Consider the following 22773-nt stretch of genomic DNA (forward strand, 5'->3'; position numbering starts at 1 on the left):
AGTTTAGAAAATAATAATCATAACCCTGATATTTCCAATCTTTCAAGAGCTCACTTTGAAGGGATGTACCTAAATGCGGATTAGAGACAAATTTTACAACTGCCCACCTTCACCTGCATAAATTTCAATATTTGCTGAAAATGTTTTTTGTAAAGTTGACACGAAGGTGAGACGAGACGAAAAATTAGTATGCATAATAACAAAATAACAAAAGTAGGACAATTATGGCAAATGGCGTTGTCCGTTTGTCTCTAGCAGGTCAGGATGCACACCTGGCAATATCCTTACGATTGCTAAAGTGAAAAAAAATGTTAGTTGAATACCTACTTTAGAAGATGCGGGGAACCCACTCAATCATCATAGGTATTACGGATGGAAGAGTTTGTTAGTAAGGGAGGAAAATTGGAAGGAGATATGTGGATATAATAATTATGGTACGGTATGAACTATAGAATAACAATAAATTGGATTGATCTCACTAAATTTTCTTGAATACCCTGCAAAGGAAACAGGCTTCGGGCACCACCGTGCTACCACATTCTCTGTGTATTCTGCTGGTGCTTCAACCATTATTTTCAAGGTTATGCGCTGTAAACGTCGAACGCAGATCTGTTATTTTATGGCATATTCGTTTTTGACAGTGCACTACACCGGTGTAGTCGGTGCTACACTCATTCAAACTTGGGTGTAATCAGTCTATCTCTTTCTTTGCACTACACCGGTGTAGCACCAAGAAAAAACGAAAACGCCATTAGTTCATGCCTCAAGAACAGTACTCAAATGTAAATATTAATTCGGTGTTAGCCATTCCAGGTAGTTGGATAGAGATTTCTTCACAGACATAAAATCTGTGCCGACTAAAAGCCTTTTAGTCCTGCTCTATCTGAGTATTCCGTACTATTCGAGTCCTCTGCTCCAGACGTCCTTAACGTGTGATGATGAGTACAGGCCTACAGCCGGGATCACAGATTTTTTTTCACATTTACGACACACTTGCTGTTTCCACGTTGTTTCCACGAACAATGAGAACCAGCTTTTCAATTACCAGCAGCAGGGCGTATATAAAATCCATAGAACGAAAAACGACGAAAAATCACAAAACTAAAAAATGACAGCAGCGATTTTTTGCGTCCTATACGCATGGCTACTACGATCATTCTCTTGGCCCCGGTTAATGTGTTGATGGGCCGATATCTAGCGTCCAGATGGTGGAGTCAGTAGTCACGTCTCTAGTTATTGATACTAAGTGCACACAGAGGTCGATGGAAAATGACCAAAAGAGATAGTTTGTGAATTAATGTCTTGACTAAACCTTTCTAGAGTGCAATTACAAACAACTTTCTTGAAGACATGAATACTGATATTTCTGTGTATGAAAAATCTTTTCTGTTTTTGATAAATAATAAAATTCACAGTGTGTTCAAAGCCTGAGACATTCTTAACAACTTTGCTAAAGACACGAAATTTTTCTCTGCATAAGTACTTCTAGGAAAATTAATTACCAAAATTATTATATCAGTATTCGCACTGTTTTATGTTGGAAAACTTCTTCGAAGTTTTCAAACCACCAAAGAGGACGGTATCGGAATTATGTCATTTTAACCGTAAAAAAGTTTTTGACCATTTATTTCACTTTCGAAGTGTATATTCTTTAACTTTTACAATGAATCATAAAAAAGCGGTTCTATATCGATTCTTTTTATGGTACAGAATATTTTATCAAAGCTACATAAAATTCTAGCATTTTCGAAAAATCATCGGTTTTCGCCAAAACCCGCACTAAACCGAATTTCTGGCTACGCCACTGAAAAAAATGTAAATCAGCATAAACGCATAGAAGATTGTATTTCACATAACTTTATACTACGTTCACACTACGAGTTAAAACGTGTTTTAACGCTATCTTCATGACATCTTTCTTTATGCTAATTATTATAACGTGTTATAACTCTGTAGTGTGAACATAGTATTCAACACATAACGAGAGACATCGCAATATGTCTAATACAAACGGAGAAAAAAGGATTACACCAACTTATCTCCACCCAGGTGCCCCTACGCACACTATTATAACATTAATGATGGTCTATTGAATATAACAAAACCCAATTTTTCTTGGACACAAACAAGCTATAGCACATTGTTGTCTCAAAGAGAAGATAAATAGGAATATCGCCTGATACTCGTTATCAGCTATTATTGACGGTACAACTCAATATGTGTACTCTTAAAACGTGCGAATTCAATACACATTGAACCGGATTGTTCCTACAGACCCTTCTATAAATAATAAATTAACTCTTTACTGGACATAATTTAGGAATCTATTAAAATTAATAGATAGATAGAACATTTAATCTAAATATGATTTCTAAATTCAAACGATACATGAAGTTTTTTTCATCGCGCGCATTTAAGAAAATTAGAGTTACTTCTCCCTTCTCTCTAACCCATTCACAGCTATTGCATTTTTATCAGCTTGAACATATTCGAATTGGTTTTTGAACTTAATGAATTGAATATAGCATATAGAGCATAGATTAAGCTGTTTTCTGATGAATTAATCGTTCTACAATAATGTCGTACTGTGCTATATTTCTGGGTGTAGGGAAAAAAATGAAAAAAAAAACAAATTTTTCGCCACTAAGGAGAAAATTGTTTAAATCCACATTTGCGCGTTAAATATACAATATCTATAACTACATTAGTTATGGAATTCGAATTTCGACTTCTAATCAGAATCTGACACTAACTTAGTGCCGGTTTGACGCTAGCTCCAAACCAAAGCCATTAATTGTGTTTATGAGCAACACAATTAGGGTCTCCGTTTTTGGAGCTAACGTCAATTCGGCGCTAGCTTAGTCCTGTCACTAAGTTAGTGTCGGATTCTGATGAGACGAAGTCGAAACGCAAATTCCATAACTAATTTAGTCATGTCGTGATCACAAAAATTCTATTAAAAACCAGTTTTGGTTTGTCTCTCACGGGAATTGAGTAAACTTATCTGTCAAGAAGCATCTTCTGTTTTTAGGCTCGAAGGAAGAATATTGACGCCGAGGAAAGTATAGCCCATCGATTGGGTCGAACAACCAATTAAATAGTTTAAATACACAAAATTAATCTATCCGTTAACAACTTGATTGAAAATTATATGTTACTATATGAATGAAGTGTAAAATCACGTGCTTTTTGATACTCTTATTATGCGCATTGATTTTAATTTAACATTCAATCAAATTTCATATATTGGTTTACATCTCATTCAAATTTCACCATTTTCGATGTGTAGTACAGAAGTTTGCTAATTAAGCTCTGCTCCAATCGTTGATGGTAAAACTATGGTTGGTACAGGGATATTTAACTTTTTTATGAATAATAACTTGATATTAACTTAGGATATCCACCAGAAAAAAAAACACGAGCAGTTCAAGTACAAGTAGCACCAATTTTCATTCATTCTCCCTGAAACACACCCATTTGCTGAGTTCAATCCTGAATGGGAAAAATGTGCAATCTGATACCAAACGCCTGCTCGAATGGCTGTTTAGCCCGATTTGGGTCCAATCAATCAAATCACCTACCCAACTTAATACCTCCGCCAAATAGGTGTACGTCGAAGTTGAAAAGTGACGCAAATGCATTTATTGCGTTGCTACCGAGACACGTGGCTGACAGCTGATTTCTATGGAGAGTGATTTTCAAATTCTATTATCGGCGATTGTGTGATACAGTGCAGACCCGTTTAAGTTAAGAAAAATATACTCTAAAAGTTAAGAAAAATATACTCAAAAATGAATTTGTTCGAATTTGATTTGATTAGTCTGCTAGATACCATTAAACATATTTTCATACGAAGCTGACAAAATAGGGGGTAGACAAAATCGGAGGCTGATAAAATCGGGTCATCACTGTATTCTTTATTCGTCACACGCATCGGTTTTATATGCAGTTGCAGCTTTGATCGGTTTTTCGCCATCTCCCGATTATATGTAACCCAAAATGTTTGTACATGATTTGATCAACCTCAAGTATTTATTTTACTTACCACTTATAAAATTGCAACAGTGATATGTTTGGTTTGATATATTCAAACAGGGGCACTGATTAATGATGTTCGAGTAGGTGGAAAATATTAGTTTGTCAACCAAAAAAAGATCGTCTAGGTCATTTTGTTAAGCGATTTTCATATTTTTCGTTAGCAACCCCTTCATGAATTATGTCGTCGATTCATAGCTATCAGCTAATCGATTTACTCGATTTTGCCGAGAGCTTATAATCGATTATTTTTGAGATTAATCGATGATTTGCGTTTATCGCGTGAAAAATAATACATCACTAGTACTGAGCACTGGCGTATGTAGGGGAGGGAATCAGAATCAGAATATATTGGCTAAAATGGCACGTTTCCTGTATGCAGTCGGGGATTTGGGCCTTGCCGTGTGTTTTCATCATTTCCTGAGCGTGAGGAAAGGACAAGGAGGTGTGGGGAAGTAGAATTGGAAGGGTGGGAAAATAACAACACAAAAATAAAAATAAACAACAGGTAAGTTAAACTCACAAGTAGTTCAACTTGCCTGCGAATAAGCCTAAAGCTCTTTACCACATTGGATAAGAAACTTTAGTATGTCTCTGAGTTTCAGTCGTCCAAACGTTCGTCTATATAAGAACGGCCGATAACTCAAAATCGCAATTGCGCTACCGCTGTACAGTTGCATATCAGATGATATGAGGTTCCGTAGTCGGATTCACAAAGATCACATGAAAAAGACACAGCGCGCTGAATAGTTGCCATGTGACAATTGAGTTTGCAGTGGCCGATTAAAGCCCTGGTCAGCATGCCGCAGTGGAGCTTCGAAAAATGTAGGAGATTTTTCGAAATCACTGGGCACGGTTGTTCTAGAAACGCCTTTGTTTGGCGACACGTTTGTAGATTTCTCCAACAATTTCGGTGCTCGGACGAAGCACACGACCGTATTTTTCCCCTTATCCAACTTGTCGAAATTGGCAGCGCGGGCTCAGGACCAACGAAGTCAATCACTAAACCTACCCTGGCCAATTCGTCAACCCATTCATTTCCAGTAATACCGCAATGTCCGGGCACCCAGACAAGGTAGATAGTATTGACAATGCTTAGTTCTTCGATTTGGGTTCGGCACGCGATCACTAGTTTGGACCGTGATTTGTCTGAGCTAAGGGTCTTGATTGCAGCCTGACTATCGGAGCAGAAGTTGAAGTTGAAGGGCCGATTGTACCCCGCACATAATCGCAAAAATTTCTGCTTGGAATACAGTACAGTATCTACCTAGTGAGTGAGATTGTTCCAATCTCATTTCACGACAGTAGACACCAGCACCAGCACGTCCCTCCATCAGAGAACCGTCAGTGTAACAGACAACTTGCGTTTGTTGTTGTCTTTCCATATAGCCAGACAACCATTCCTCTCAAGAGGGAATCTTCACATGGAATGTCCTGTAAGGAAAACTACATGTGAGTGTAATATCGCTGGGAGCAAGAATATCTTCACCCCATGTAACCATTTGTGACCACAATCGTGTATGACCGGTAGCAAGATCAACATGGTTACTGTTCCAAAACCCAGTAACCTGCAGTCTGTATGCACATGATAGTGCTTCTTGTTTGAGGTGTATGTGTAATGGTTTAATATTTAGAAGTGCCTCAAGAGCAGCAGTCGGAGTCGTGGTGAAAGCACCAGTCAACGCCATGAGCGCCATTCTTTGCAGATGGTTTAGCTTTGATTGGACTGTCACCACCTCTCCCTTCTGCCACCACACAAGACATCCATATGACAGTATTGGACGTACAATTGTCGTGTAAATTCAATAGATGTATTTAGGTTTGAGACCCCAGGTCTTTCCAAAAGTTCGTCTACACTGCCCGAACGCCATGCACGCTTTCTTGACTCTCAATTCAATGTGAGCAGACCAATTCAGTTTGGAATCCAATATAACTCCAACGTATTTGACTTGATCCGCACACAGTAGCTCAGAATCAAAGAACTGCAGGGGACGAACCCCGGTTGTTATTCGCTTCTTCGTGAAAAGAACCATTGAAGTTTTGCTTGGGTTAACTGATACTTTAACTTGTCGACACCACTGTTCGACAACTCTTAATGCCTGTTGCATTAAGTCAAAGATTGTTCCGATGCAAAATCCAGTAGTTAGTATTTGGTAATCGTCAGCAAACCCGTAGGTTGGAAATCCAAGCTCATTGAGTTTCTTCAACAAGCCGTCGGCTACCAAGTTCCATAACAAAGGTGACAGAACGCCGCCCTGAGGACAACCGCAAATACTCAACATCCGTATCTCAGCCTGTCGCAGTGACGAGCAAAGTATGCGATTACTAAGCATTGCGTTTATCCAACCCAAGATACATGCAGGTATCTCATGACCGCGCGTCGCTTCCAGAATAGACTGGAAGGACACATTGTCAAAAGCACCCTCAATATCTAGGAATACACCTAAGCTAGATTGCTTGAGCGAGAAGGCTTTCTCAATGTTGTAAACAACATCGTGAAGCAGAGTGATCGTGGATTTCTCACACTGATATGCATGTTGCAATTTGTGCAGTGGATATTCAACTAAACTAACGTTCCTGATGTGATGATCGATTATCTGTTCCAAAGCTTTCAGAAGAAAAGAACTTAAGCTGATAGGCCCAAAACTCTTGGCTTCTTCATAGCTTGAGCGCCCCCTTTGTGAATAAATCTAACATTTATTCTCGTCATGCTTTCGGGATATACCCGGTAGCAAGACTGGGAAGCATAATCTTTTTCAAGACATGTTTAAGAATATCAAATCCCTTTTGCAGTAGCACGGGAAGTATTCCATCTTTTCTGGGTGATTTGTATGGAGCAACGCTGTCAACTGCCCACTTGACCGATTCAGTGGAAACCAATGTGCGTGCTAACGCCCACTAGTCCGAATCAACAGAATAAGATCTGTGAACATTGTTCAGCTCCGGATCGATACAACCTGGAAAGTGTGTATCGAAGAGACTATTAAGAACATCTTTTTCGTCCATCACATAAACACCATCTCTGATATTTAAGGAGTTCATCTGAAAATCATTCGATCTGGAGAAAATTTTATTTAACCTGCTAGCCTCGTTCAGACTAGAGACATTAATGCATAGGTTTTGCCAGCCAGCCCGTTCTGAAGATCTAATACATTTCTTATATGCACTACGAGCTGACCTGAAAGCTCTGGAGTCATCACGCTGACGCCGGTTCCAACCTCTTCTCATAACTTTCTTCATTCTTTCAAGCTCAACCCTCCATCAAGGGGTTCCCCTAGTCGATTTAACAGTACGAAGTGGACAAGCTTCTTCGTAGGATGCTAATACGAATGAGTTTGTCGTATCCACGACGTCATCTAAGTCGTCTAGTTGACTAATTGTTGGAAAATATCCATGAAATATAGTCGCCAAGTTTTCCAAAAAGAGGTCCCAGTTTGTAGATTTAGGATTACGATATGTCACCACATTGAAGGAGACATCAAAATGATCGAAAAATACATATTTATGATCGGATAGAGACGGTTCAGTTTCATTTGGAACCTGCCAATTTCCCAGCTCATGCAAAATTCTATCAGAGCAAAGTGTTATGCATAACACCTTCTCCCTCTCAGACCTCGCAAAAGTTGGTCTGTTTCCCACATTCAGAATATGGAGATTTGTACTACTTATGTACTCCATCAGTCCAGAGCCGCTCAGATTGATGTCTGAGCTGCCCCAAATGATGTGATCACTGCCGAAAATGAGCGGAAGCCCAGTTCTGCTACAATATGATACAACGCTTATGAAATCATCAGAAGGAGATGACTCGTTATGCGGGAGATATGCTGAACAATATATCTATTTTTTGTCTACGTTTCCGGCAGTCAGTGTAACTGTGACAACACAGATATCGCGAGTTGTGAGCTCCGATATGAGACACGCGTCAATAGCCTTATTTGCAAGAATGCAAGCACGAGGCATTTCACGTGGGTTAGTCATGCCTGTCTTTTTTGTAAGCAATGAAAGCAGTGTAAAGTAACTTTCCAAAATAGAAGTTTCCTTTATGGTAATACGGTTCTTGAAGCAATGCTATGGAACCTTTACCTTCCTGCATGAGTCGAGATAAATTCATGCTGTACGTTTATGCTGGAGATTGATTTGTGCTATTCTAACCATTGTTGATTAGAGAACTGTACATTTCATTTCCAACATAAATTGCACAACAACTAGAAGACACCAAGCGAGTTGGGATGTTAACGCATATAGCGAGCCATATCAGGTTTAAATGGGACACGATCATTTGATTCCCACGATTTGCGAAGAAAATAATGGTCCACTGTGTCAGAGATTCGCATAACACAGTAAGGGCTAAACCCAAAATGCTCCCTGCGCGACTGGCATATTTTAGACCCTCCACGTATCAAGTCCTCGGCACGGAACTAGACCTTGACTTAGGGTCTCCTACTTTCAGTCACCTCCTACGACATGGGAGCCTCTGAGTAGATTCATCTGTACACATCGAAATTTGATAATCGAAACTCAGCAAAACTTCACCGAACTACCATCAGCCGAGAGTCTCAACAAACCCCCAGCCAACAAAAATTCGGCAAAATTAAGGGGATCTGCGTAATTCAGCATACTGGGGAGTTCGCCCAACTGTTCCCAGGCTCCGTTCGCTATTGACAATATTTTAAACCCCCTAAACAATTTTACCCATAGCACGAGTCGCATGACACTATGGAATTGGGGTTCCCTGTTTGGTGGATTTTTACCACTGGAACAGGTAGTCCGTAGTGTAATTCTTAGCCGATTGAAACAACCACTACCGACACTACACGACTTATCTAGGCTGTTCGGAGAAAGAAGCTGACATTGAAGGATAACTTCCATAGATGGCCGGGAAGGGGTGCTTATTCCTGATGTCGCCAACTATACGTTCGAGTATGCAGATTTTCGCGATGCCCGAGCAAAATTTTGCTCCGTTGCTCCTCTTACTTCGATGTCGTTTTCACAACTGAAAAGCAAATGCCAAAGTCAAACAGTATGATGCTACACACATACATTTTTAAAATGAGGGGTGTACATTAGAGTGACAGAAAAAAAATGACCCCCATCGGCCCACCCCTGAGCCGATTCCTAGTCCCACCAGGAGTGTCTGCTCCAAATTTGAGCCAAATCGAACAAGTCTAGCTACCGGACCAACGTGCTTGAAGTTTGTATGGGATTTTTCGACAATTTACATGGAGAAAACCCACTTGCTCACATTTTCACCGCTAGGTGGCACTGTATACATCAGATTATCACCAAAAGTGAAACTTAAGAAGATAATTTTATTATCTACAACTTTGTTGAAGACTGCAAAGCGCTCCGACTCCAATAGGAAAAGTTATTAAACTTTTAACGAAGTGATGTCTGAGTCAGTTTTGCATGGGGCCTAGCAGTGCATGGTAGTGTATTAGTACTAGGTTCTAACAAACTAAACATTTTTATTGAATAATGGTTAGATTTAGCTTAATAGTATGTTCGGAAGAATTGTAGTACATAATACGAGTTATGTTTTGGTTAGAAAATTGTAGTTCCACATCTGACCGCATAGATGGCGCCAACACTAACTTTTCAACGAAGAGAGATTAGTGTTGGCGCCATCTATGCGGTCACAGATTGAACTAAAATTTTCTAACCAAAACATAACTCGTATTATGTACTGCAATTCTTCCGAACATACTATTCAGCTAAATTTAACCATTAATCCACAAAAATGTTTAGTTTGTTAGAACCTAGTACTAATACACTATCATGCACTGCTAGGCCCCATGCAAAACTGACTCAGACATCACTTCGTTAAAAGTTTAATAACTTTTCCTTTTGGAGTCGGATCGCTTTGCAGTCTTCAACAAAGTTGTAGATAATAAAATTATCTTCTTAAGTTTCACTTTTGGTGATAATCTGATGTATACAGTGCCACCTAGCGGTGAAAATGTGTGCAAGGGGGTTTTCTCCATGTAAATTGTCGAAAAATCCCATACAAACTTCAAGCACGTTGGTCCGGTAGCTAGACTTGTCCGATTTGCTTCAAATTTGGAGCAAGCACTCCTGGTGGAACTAGGAATCGACTCAGGGGTGGGCCGATTGAGTTTTCAAAAATTCATTATTTTTCTGGGCAGTCTAGTGTACATGTTTGCACGTTGAAAAAACGCGTCAAGATGAAGTTGAGCAACTTTTGATCGTAACACCCGTTACAAAGTGTAATACATACTCCGAAAATCAATCTCACAATATCATATTACCGTATATAAATGACCCCATATACGAGATATAGAGAGTGGGGCATCTCTCCTGGCGCGGCATTACCCTATAGAGAACGATATTGTAGTCTGGTGAAAAGTGTAGTTCTGATCTAGAGTCTGTATACAATATAGAGTCCCGTACAGAGGAATGCGCAACACTGCGTGGAGTACAGACCATTTATTTTTTTCTAGCAACCGAAATATTTGCTGTAACTTTGAATGACTTTGATCAAATCACAAAATAAATTCATACTGAATGAAAAATTAAGCAACTTTATCGTGGCAAACGGAACATCCCAGCGAAAACCATCCCAAACATTATTTCATTTGATTTATTGAATGCTATTTAATCAATGAATAACGTGTTTAAATTTATTCAAAGAATTTGAATCAACGCAGGACTCAGGTTATTTTAAGCGGATTTTTCAAGTTATTTTAAGCGGAAATCATGTCACTGTGACAGAACAATAATAACCATTTGCAGTGAAGTCCAATGTTATACTATAGTACCAAAACAAGAATTTTACAGTAACTAGGGTTGGCTATGTGTTGATTTTTATTTTTTTAATGTTATTTAACAAATCATTTTATTCCACGCAATTCATATTTAATGCTAATTTACTGAATCATTGTTTATTAGAAAATTAAATTATTACTTGAAATTTTAGTGTAAATTTATTGCAAGAACACTGCCTGAATAACGTCCAACTGCTCTTCAATTTAAAGATAACTTGAAGTTGCTTTAGTTCATATTTGAAATTCCTTCTTCATCTTATAAGTTGGACGATACAAAATGGTTAATGAACTTAACCGAAGGCACCCGTAAATCAAACATATCAAATCAGATCAGATCAAAAAGAGATGGAAGAAAAAGTAAACCAGGTTAGACCACTTAGACTATGTTTGGTACCATAGTCTTGGTCTAAAATGTCTTCCTTTTTTCAGGTGGATCTTGTGGAGTTGGAGTATTCTGAAGATTTTTGACGATTCTTAAGAGGGCTGGATGTTGTTGGCTCGAATCAAAACTTGTCGAAAGTAAACCAAGTTCATTTTATATCGTCAAACTGGCGCCTAGGTGGTGAAATCGTTAGAATTCAACGGGGTGCTGGAGCGACTAGTTAGAATCGCTTTTGTTACTGGTGCCTGAAAACGAATTAGAACCAGCTAGATTTCCGGCTCCTTTACGGTTGAACTTTCCTGGGTTCCGGTAACCATCCGATACCCTTCAGGAACCTCTGTTTAAGGGGTACCATTTCGATGCGGCTTAGACGCATAACCGAGGCCTAGGAACCGAAGCGGCGCAAAGCCGTATTTGTTTTTTATCGCGCTGGAGAGAATATTTCGAGACGTCACGAGTCTCGTCACTTGTAATGAAAACGTTTCATCAAACCTGGCAACACTCATGAAATCACTTACCATAAATATCTTTGAAGAAGAATGTCATAATATTCGCAATTAGATAATAGAGTGTTTTGTAACGTTCCGTTTGTGAATTTATCAACTATACAAAAAAGGGAAAATAAGCCTGATAGTCGTTCAATGGCACTGTAGAGGTTCGGTGAATCAATTAAAATATGCATTCATCACGTTCTTGTTAATTTGCTGATTTTTGTAAGCAATATAAGAAATGAGAAAAGGTAAATATATAAACAAATAGTTTTTCACTCCTATTATTGTAATATTTTTCCTGCCAATAACAATACTCCCCTTGCGAGCACGCATGAGGGCATTGCTGAAGAAGTATGTTTGTTTACTTTGCACGATAGGTAGCCGGTGACATGTTCGATTGGTAGATTTGGCTTCATTCTGTGCGAGCCTTTATATAAGTAAACAATAAATTTAATTTTATGATAAATAATCAAAAATCAATCTTTTTGTTACCAATAAAACGGTTGATTCGACGAATTCGTGTTCTTGTATTCCTTGTTTCAAATGGTCAAAAAAGAATGAGATGAATTAGTGTACATCTACCCTGCATGAAGCTCGTGGTTTTCCAGCAAATACGGATTGGGTAAGTCCGCAACAACGTTCCGGTTTACTGCTCCAAGCTATACCACACTATCTGATTATTTTAGTATTATACAGGATGTTGATCGCTATCATCACAGAAAACGAATAATATACAATTTCGTGATTATAAAGTATTTTAAGTTGCCACCAAAAAATGGTTGAGTCATATTAAAAACCCATTGTTAAGAACTGACTTTGTGAAGGACTGAAGCGGATACAGCAGAATTTTTGCAAGAGTGACACAAAATGACAATCATTATACGAAAACGAACAAATCATATTCAAGTTCCGCAGATAAAAATATTAGTCAGTAATTATGCCTGCTAGATATGCCGATACCAACCTTCGTTTGCTACTAGCTGGCTACACAATTATTTACTGCACACACAGAGAAATCACTACGCATTAAAAATAATATTCAACTTCTGAACGAAATCCACGTTCATTCATATATTTGTATCTTTACGCACAGTGATATGAATGAAAACAACCTGCACCAAACCGACTACGACTTTGTTTATACGTTGGAACTCAGATCACACGAAAATGGAATACCTCACAAGAAAACTTCTACGCTACTGTTGTTGTCTTCTGCTCGGTGACTATCAGCGAGACTGCTGATGCAAATATGCACGTTGCCCATTACAATGGTACTCAGCCACATATTACGTTACGTTAAAAATTACATTCTCTCGCAATTTCAAACTCGGTTTAAAGGTTGCATTTCTACTCTTCTCAAAAGTGCCGTCGTACTCTTCAACACCTCTCCCCTTTGTCAAATTCGGCAAAACGCGCGTCGTTTAAGGAAAACCCCTTTTTAACTAGCGAAAGCAGTTGTAACAGCACGATGCAAAACACGAGATCTCGCAAGATGACGAACGGCAAACGTGTATAGTACTTAATGGTAGTAGTTTTTTATTTACTCCTCCTTCGCGCTTCTCTTTTCCAAACTGGAACTCAACAATCATCGCAACGTTCGTTGGAAAATTACTGTTCTTCGTTGGCCGCAATTAGGTTGAACCCGATATCTTCAACAACCACGTGTTGAACCACTGGACCATCGGAAAGCCCCCAGTTGTTCATCGCCGCTGCACACAAATATTAATTATATATCGCGCGATTCAACTGAATCATAGTTGGCAGAAAACACGCGAGATTTTTTTCTTTTGAAAGAAAATCACGAAGGAGGAACTCAAAGAAAAGGGAAACATCGAACGAGCCTCTGTGTCGGTCGAATTCCGAGAGTGAGAGTTATGTATTTGTTTCGGATGAAATGCGTGTGCAAAACGTTAGACGCAAAACGATACCTGGCACACAGTGGGACAGAGGAAACTTCGCGGTGAAGAATACTGGACAGTCGGAGGAAAATAATGTTCAAATTAATATCCGCAATTGATTATGGAATTTACGTTTCGACTTCGTCTCATCAGAATCTGACACTATCTTAGTGACAGGACTAAGCTAGCGCCGGATTAACGCTTGTTCCAAAAAAAAACGAAAACACTATTGGTGTTTCTGAGTCCTGCGTGATGTCCCGCAAGAAAAGGTGTTCTGATTAAGCTGATGAGAATTACTGAAATGGAAACATGGCTTGGCTTAGCAAAAGCTAATACAATATGCCCTATAGTATGTCTCCTCAGGGGAGAAAAATTTAGATATTTTTTTTTTTTTTGGTTTGTGCTCCGCTAAGGAGAAAAGTGCTTAAAACCATCTTTGCAAAGGTACAAAACACAACTGAATTAGTTAAGGAAATTGCGAATTTGAGCTCGTCTCATCAGAATCTGACACTAACTTAGCGACAGGAGTAAGCTAGCGCCGGATTATGAAGTCGAAACGCAAAATCCGCTAGATTTTACACTCTAGTTTGGCAATGCAGCGTATAAGGCACTAATATCATACGCCAGTCATTGTATTTTTGAGCCCCATCTACGAAAAATGCACAGTGTCAGTTGGATTGAGTAGGTATTTACTCGATTTTGAGTTAGTTTAGTGCAATGTTTACCATATTTCAGACGGAATAACGAGATATGAGGCGGTAATTACCGTTGTGTCCTGTGAATGAGGCGAATTAAAAGATATTTCAAGTAGGTGATTTTATTTCAATTAAAAGTGGGATTTAGAGAACAGTTCTATATAAATATGTACACAACGAATAAAGTTTATAACTTGAGCTTATTTTTGCATACCTGTTTCAGACAAAAAGATATTGTCATTATACCATATGCTTGAGACGAAACCAAGATGTGCGAAATAGGATCACAATAAGCACATTACCCTATACACATTATTTGAATGCTTCACCCAACCGAACCGGAGAAAGAGTGCGCGCATGAAAAAGGCAAATGAGATATATTTTACTAGCTTTTACCAGCGTTGTGGCTTTAAAATTATTTACAGGGGAGAGACAACGCAGAAATCGTATGATCGTTCCTCATCATCTGTTTCTAAAATAGAAGCCCTGAGTTTCGCGCGTGGTTTTGACGAATGGGGGTAGGTTTAGTAGTACAAACATACATATTTTCAATTTGACAATTTTTATTGGATAATATAGTTTCTTTGACAACAACACTATTCATATCTCTAGACCAGTTGGAATGGCACCCATAATTTTACAGATTTAGTGAAGTTATCTCGATTTTTAAATAAGGTTTTCGAATATAGATAGACAAGTAGCCTTTGAATATGTCACCAAGACTTCAAATCCAAGTTCTGGATCATCTACATTCGATAGAACGAAAGCATGCGACACGACGGTATACTGTCGCGAGAAAAGGTTTGAACAAATTAATGAGAAAACATTGAAGAAGAAGCTTTATAGAAGATTATAACTATAGACTATGTGGCCAGGCAACACGAAAAATCTGTTTACAACCATTATTTTTTCGAAAGAAAAAAAATAGATGTGCCAATTTGCGCTTAAGGTCACAAAACCTAACTTAAAAAAGTTGCATGTGAATGTTTCGTGTTTCACTCATCAGTAACTGACACCAACTTGCTATCAGTTAGACGATATATCCAAAGTAACACCTAATTGGCGTCAGTTAGACATTAAATCGAAACAGTTCACACAACATGTGTAAACGCCTAAAGCAACTGGCTGGTACCGAGTGATGTCTCGGTAAGCTAAGCACGATTTTATCAAATATAGTTCCAAAATGAAAGCTACAGCATCCAAATTGACTGCTATTAAATTCCATTGGAATCGGAGCTCTGGTTTCTGTGTAACGGGTTGAAGCACGCGGTCACATGAGAAATTCCCATATAAATCGGAATAATGATTATATCTAAATAATTCTAAACTAATTGAAAAGAGTTCGAAATTGCCTAAAATTGTTGGATCAGATCACGAATTGCAAATCAAAGTCTCTTTGGACACATTGAGAACTGTTGAGGATTCCGGAAATTCAAGAAAATGGCCAGATTCCGAAATTAGATTCACACCTGTTTCTCATATATTGCTGATTCGATTCTCACAATCTTAGTCCTTCAAGAAGAGCATAGTATTCACATTGATTGCTACCGATTTTCATTCGAACGAAGTATTGGCTCCGGAGTTGAGTAAAAGAATCCGATCTCAGGTGAATTTTTCCTTATAAACCGTTTTGTCTTTCTCCTATTGAAAGGTAACGCAATCACGTTGAAAATCGACTGCTTATCAGAGGTCCGAAACTCTTACACCATTCGATTCACTTCGTCGAGTTCGACAAATGTGCCCAACAATGGCATACTGGATACTCGGAGATCACCCAACCGATTTTGTCAAACTTTATCTCAAATGAAAGGCATAGGTTGCTATTAAATTTACTGGTTGAAAAATGCGGTCATACAGTAAATCCCTATATAAACTGATATATTGGCAATATTGAGTATTGGTTTCATACATACCCTACCTAGCAAACTCCGCCAGACAAAGGTTTTTATATTGAATGGAAAGCAAAACGTTAGAACTTTCAATTGTATTCAAAGCCATCTGCGAATTTTTGCGATTGAGGAAATTGCTTAAGGTGTTAGTTGACCTAAAAATAATCGAAAATTGACAATAACTTTTTTGTGTCAAGAGCTACAGATTCATCGTCTTCACCTAAAATGTGTATTTTATCGTCCTGAACAGCTTTGTAGAATAAAAATAATATAAAAAATAATCGTAAGAAGTTATGGTAGACAAACTGTTTTAAGGGATCTATCGCAAGTAACCCTCCATATCTCGCTACCCTTGTGATATAGAGCTTTATTATCTTCAAAGTTATTCGCAACAATATTTTCTAGAAGTTTGCTGAAGACAGTAAGCTTCTAGCTAAATTATTTGGGGAAATAAATTTTCTATTTCATTTTTAGGTGAATTAATCACTTAACTCATTATATCAAAAGATGCGTCTATTTATACCAAGAAACTTCTTCGAAGAAGTCTTATCTCCAAATCCAACGGCTCAGGAGTTATTGAATTTTTATCGTGGAAACGGCGTTTTGAAACACTGTGCATTTATATTGAACAAACAAGCCATAGAGTCATAGTTTGAAGAAATGAGAAAGGCACAATTGCACCACTAGATGGATTAAAATAGGTTTTTATTTTTGATTAAAGCGGTTTTAACCTTTGAGTCGTTCGCTTCGTTTCGGTTTAGAGAAATCCTTTTTGGATGAATCTCTAACCTTATGTATTATTAATTCATCCCATAGCTCTTTGCCTCTAGCAGATAGGTTTTTATGAAAGATTTTTGTTGTATTAACAATTTTATGAATAGCCTCTAAGCAGGATTGGAATTAATAAAAATAAAATAAATTAATAAAATATACGAGTGCTGAATTGAATGGCGAAATAAAATTTCGTACACTAGGTACTAGGACTCGTTGTCCAGTTGCGAGCTTGAATATTGAAGAAAAGTAAAATAAATGCTCGATAACGTCACATTCATTCAAACTATCAAATTTCGATGCTTGAAGAATTTTCGTAAAACAGCACGTCTTCTGATAATATAATTTAGACGGAATATCCTTCAGGAAATAATAATAGAGAATTAACTCTTCAAGCAAATTCAGCTCGAGACATATTGTCTTCAGCAAAGTTTTCGAAAATGCTATTTTGAAGACATTGTTGAAGACATGACTTCATATATTCAGAGTATGGAAATATACTAGACTATATGTACACGAAAATCTTTAAAACAAGTTATTCTGATGATAAATTTATTCTGCGGCTTATAAAGGGTGTCCCACATCAAATTGCATCAAAACGCGGTAAAAAATACCTGGTGTAACGATTCTTTTCAAACTTTCAGTCAATAAAATATAATTCAGCAGTAAGCTTTTGGCATATTTATTTCATTCAACTCAAAAACCATAACAATACACTCGCACCTTACGCTCAACTCCGCTTAGGTTTTGTGCAACATCTGGCTGCAGCGTCTTATGTACTGAAACCCACTTTTTCTTCATGTCTTCCTCAGATTTGACCTCCTTGGGATACTTCCGTAGTGCCTGCTTCATAATTGTCCAGTCTTCGTTCTGGTGCTTTGAGTGGGTTCATGTCCTTGGGTACAAAAGTGACCCCGTTGGTTTCGTATCACTCCAGGACAACATTTGAATAGTGGCACGAAGCTAGATCCGGTCAGAAGATCGTGTAGAGCCCTCGTGTTGCTTCGACAGAGGAAGCGGACGCTTCTGTAGACACTCATTGATGTAGATCTCCCCGTTTGCAGTCCCGGTAGTCACGAACAGCGCACTTCCTTTGCCAAATCATGCATTCATTGGTAAACTTTGAAAATTTCTGCATCCTTACTTCCTCCGGAAGATGCCGGAAGTCCGTCTCGGCATCTCATCGTCCATGATAAGACAATGGGAGTTCGTCTGCATGTGGGTGTACAGTTTACGGGCCCATGACTTTCCACCGTATTTTACCTTTCGTCGCGATTTGGACCCTTCTGCACTTTGTACGTAGGCAGCCCCTCCCAGCCCTTGATTCTCTGAACGAAAGACTTGGACAAATTCAACGTTTTGGCTACATCCCTGCATTGGGATTCCGTTTAAACGCTTTCACCATACCCTTGTGATCCTGATCACTAATAGAACATCCATGCTGACCGCATGTCGCCTTCCGTTCGACTCTCATAGTGTGGTAGTAAAGTTTAATCTCATGACTCACCGTTGACTGCACGATTTCGAGTTGTTTTCCGATATCTTGACGAGAAAGTTGAGGATTTGCCAGGTGCTTGCGCAAAACGAATTCCCGACGTTGCTTTTCGGTGATGTGATTTTTCCAATTTTCGAAAAACTGACAGCGATAAAAATACAGTGGTAACAATACACTCTAAACTACTCCTGCCCAAATTTTCATAAGAAAATATCCAATGGTTTATTTTCTATAGAATTTTTTTCCGTGATGCAATGATGTGGGATACTCTTTATTGCTTGTTGCTTTGAAAGTTGGATTTTTGATGCACTTCGCTATCACACTTTTTTCACGGTTGCCAAATGAAATGATATGAAATCGACAAAAAATTAACTTTTTCCTTCAAATTTATTGTAAAAACCGGGATACTGGCAGCCATGCTAACCTTCCAGCTACTAAAAGTAAGAAGAAGTTTGTTTTTGACACTTTTCTATGTCAATAATTTGTCAGGTCGAAGAAGTTGCACTTTTGATCACACTTTTGATTCATCACACTTTCATACTGTGCAGTTCGATTTGGTGGGAACTGTGCAATATACAATAAAATTCAAATTGTATTCAGAGTATGAGTCTCTGAAGCTTAATCACTAAAATTATTATACCAAAAATGCGCTATTTACAGTTTGAACAACTTCTTCGAAGTTGTTAAACCTTCAAAGTTGATGATTTCAAAATTATGCGGTTTTGATCGTTAAAAAAGTTTTCGAACATTTATTCAATTTTAACTTTTTTTTTTTGGTTCAGTGTATTTTCACCGATTAGTTGTTTGTGTTAATCGCTCCAGTTATTTTTTTAATATTTGACGTGATTTGTGCCATTTAATCGTCGTTTATCGTATCAGTCGATCTTAAATTTTGTTTGCGCCCTTGGTATTGTGAAGTTTTAAAGTGTTTTCTACAAATTTTGTTTTGTGTCGTGAAAAAGTCCAGTGAAAATCGAGATTGTTTACATCACCGGACCTGTGTGTAATTACCCACAAAAAATTCACGCGCTCATTTCGCCATCTGCACGCGAGTAGAGGAAAGTATTTCCCACCATAACTTGGCGCACAGTGAGACGAAAACGAAAAGTCGGATCTAGGGCGGGTAGAAAATCGGCATTATGACAAGTGCATGCGATCACTGCGCGAAAACCGTCAAATCGGACGATGACTTTATCGAGTGCATGGAATTTTGCAAAAATGTGGTGCATATGCAGTGCGGTAAACAACTCAACAAGCCGTTCTTGAAAAAACTTGCCGAAAATCCAAATTTATTTTGGATGTGCAATGAACGTGTCAAGTTGATGAAGTTTGCTCGCTTTCGCGACACCGTTTCCTCGCTTGGATGTGTTATCGCTGCTATCGCTGGGAAAACGGATGACGTCTGTGCTGAACTAAAGGCAGAGTTATCAAAAAATAACCAGCAAATTTCGCACCTCGCCAGAAAGGATTCAACAGCCACTCCAGTCCGGCCAAATTCCGGTACATCTCGACCACCTCAGAAACGTCGTCGCGAGGATGGTCCTGATCCGAGCAGTATTCTTGTCGGCGGTCGAAAGCTAGTCGATAATAGCAACATTCTCACGGTTCCTCCTCCCACTCCGTTGCTCTGGATGTATCTTTCCCGCTTTCATCCCAGCGTTAGCAAGGAGACAGTCGAAAAAATGTCCAAAGAAGGGCTAAACTGCAACGAGGAAATAAAGGTCATTCCGCTTGTTAAAAAAGGCATAGACGTCAGTACTCTGAACTTCAAAGTTGGAGTTCACCCAAAGTACCGTGAAGCAGCTCTTAACCCTGACACATGGCCGCAAGGCATATTGTTCAGGGAATTTGAGGATAGCCGTACCCAGAACATTTGGTGCCCACCGACTGATTTTCCTACGCCTTCGGAAGCCGCATGTATTCCGCTAAGTCAACCCGGCCCATCAACCCTACAGAGGACTCCGCAACGATTGGCAATGCCACTATACCAAGCTACACCGCCATTGTGAAGGAGTGTCGACGCTGATCGCATACTGGGACGCAATGCAGTTGGTACAATGGAAGCCCTCGATCCCCCCGCTACAGTCGAGCCCTTGCAGCCAGCGTTCAGCAGTCGTCCCGGTCCTGTATGTGTGGGTGGAGAAGGGGTCTTCCAAGCCGCCTTTCTCGGCAAGTATTATACAAATTGTAACGATACAACGGTTAAACCGATTCACGCTTCTAGTTCATCGTCCAACACTCGCCGTAAGCTACTACCGTCCCGTTCCTGCTCTCCGCATCGCTCCATCGGGGTTCAACGCATACTGGGACGCACCGCAGTTGGCACTATGGAAGCCCTCGAGCCCCCCGCCACAGTCGAGCAATTGCAGCCAGCGATCATCAGTCGTCCCGGTCCTGTGTGTGGGATGGGTGAAAGGGTCTTCCAACCCGCCACAAATGGCAAGTATACATCTGATCCGAACACTTCAAGCGCTGATGTATTCTTCGCTTCCAGTAATTTGCCTTTTGCTCTAACATCTTGTGACGAGATGTCAACTATTTCTGTCGCCGATGATGATCGCTGCATTCTGGAGCGCGATGCAGTTGATTCGCCCTCTGCAGAACCTGATCCGTCATCCAATAACATCGAGATTTACTACCAGAATGTTGGTGGCTTAAATTCATCAACGGACAGCTATTTGCTCGCGACCACGGGCTGCTGTTATGACGTCATCGCCTTAACCGAGACGTGGCTCAACAACCGTACTCTGTCTCAGCAGGTGTTTGGTTCAACATTTGATGTCTTCCGCTGTGATCGCAATGCCCTCAACAGCCGCAAGACATCAGGTGGTGGTGTACTCATCGCCGTTCGCCATGGTATAAAAGCCCGAGTGATCAACGATGAGCGGTGGGAGAGCTCCGAGCAAGTGTGGATATCAGTGAAACTTGCCGATCGCAATCTCTTCCTGTGTGTCGTGTATTTTCCACCTGACCGAATTCGTTATTACAGCCTGATCGATGTACATCTTTCCTCCGTTTCTTTCATCACCTCGATCGCTGCCCCATCTGATGATATTGTTATACTGGGCGACTTTAACTTACCTGGCTTGACCTGGTGCCCAGCAAGTAATGGATTTCTACGATTGGATATCGAAAAATCTGTGCTTATCAACAATGCCAGTTGTATCTTGGACAACTACAGTAGCGCAACTCTTCGGCAAATTAATAATATCATCAACGAGAACGGACGTACATTGGACCTCTGCTTTGTAAGTGCCCGGGACTACGCTCCGTACTGCTGCGCCGCTCCGACACCTTTAGTTCAGCATGTGCGCCATCATCCCCCACTACATCTTGTACTCGCTGGTAACCTAAGAGTGAGTTTTGAAGACGTCTCAAGCTCTATCGTCTACGATTTTAAAAACGCTGACTACGACAGCATCGTTAGCACGCTGTTGGATATAAACTGGGACGAAAATCTTAACAATGATGACGCGAACGAAGCAGCGATGACGTTTTCTAATATTCTTAACTACCTAATCGACCGTCATGTGCCAAAACGAACAGTCAGCACAAATCAACACCCTCCCTGGCAATCAACAGTGCTTAGACGATTAAAAACTGCCAAACGAGCCGCATTTAAAAAGTTCTCGAAGCATAAGACACTTGCATTACGAAACCACTACTTTCACCTCAACCACGAATACAAACAGCAAAGCAGACGTGCCTTTTTTAGATATCAGCGAAACGTCGAACGTCAACTGAAATCCAAGCCCAAGTCGTTTTGGAAATATGTGAACGAGCAGCGAAAAGAATCCGGGTTACCATCTTGTATGTCATTAAATGGAGTTTTAGGCACCGACACTAAGGAAATTTGCCAATTGTTTTCCGACAAATTTTCAAGCGTTTTTTCCGACGAGAACCTTTCCCCACAACAAGTCGCTGCCGCTTCAAATCTAACTCCTTCTCTAGGACGAACCATCAACCGAATTTGTGTCGATAATGCTGCCATTCTTGCAGCAAATTCCAAGCTGAAAGCATCTAGTTCCCCGGGTCCAGATGGCGTTCCTTCGATTTTTGTCAAAAAGTGCATCAGCGGGCTTCTTGAACCACTTCGGCGAGTCTTTGTGCTATCACTCAATACTGGAACATTCCCTTCCTGCTGGAAAGCAGCGCACATGTTTCCAGTTCACAAAAAAGGAAACAAATCGAACATTGACAATTATCGAGGAATCTCGTGTTTAAGTGCAGTATCAAAACTATTCGAGCTGGTTGTCTTAGACCCTCTTTTCTTTCACTGCAAACACTACATTGCAGACGATCAACACGGATTTATGCCTAAACGATCGACAACGA

General features: G+C 39.6%; 1 protein-coding gene across 4 annotated transcripts in view; it reads right to left on the reverse strand.

The window, feature by feature from the left end:
- LOC131683386 (very long-chain-fatty-acid--CoA ligase bubblegum) overlaps window positions 1-22773 on the reverse strand; it is a 122554-nt gene that overhangs the window by 94376 nt on the left and 5405 nt on the right. The window contains exon 1 of one of the 4 annotated variants that reach the window (XM_058965316.1): window positions 12655-12874. The exons of the other annotated variants lie outside the window; for them this stretch is intronic. The gene's annotated coding sequence lies outside the window, so the exon portion shown is untranslated. Of the gene's footprint in view, window positions 1-12654; window positions 12875-22773 lie in introns of those variants that run through there. 4 annotated transcript variants of the gene reach the window in all.

This window comes from Topomyia yanbarensis, chromosome 2 (assembly GCF_030247195.1).
Source record: "Topomyia yanbarensis strain Yona2022 chromosome 2, ASM3024719v1, whole genome shotgun sequence".
NCBI lineage: Eukaryota > Metazoa > Arthropoda > Insecta > Diptera > Culicidae > Topomyia > Topomyia yanbarensis.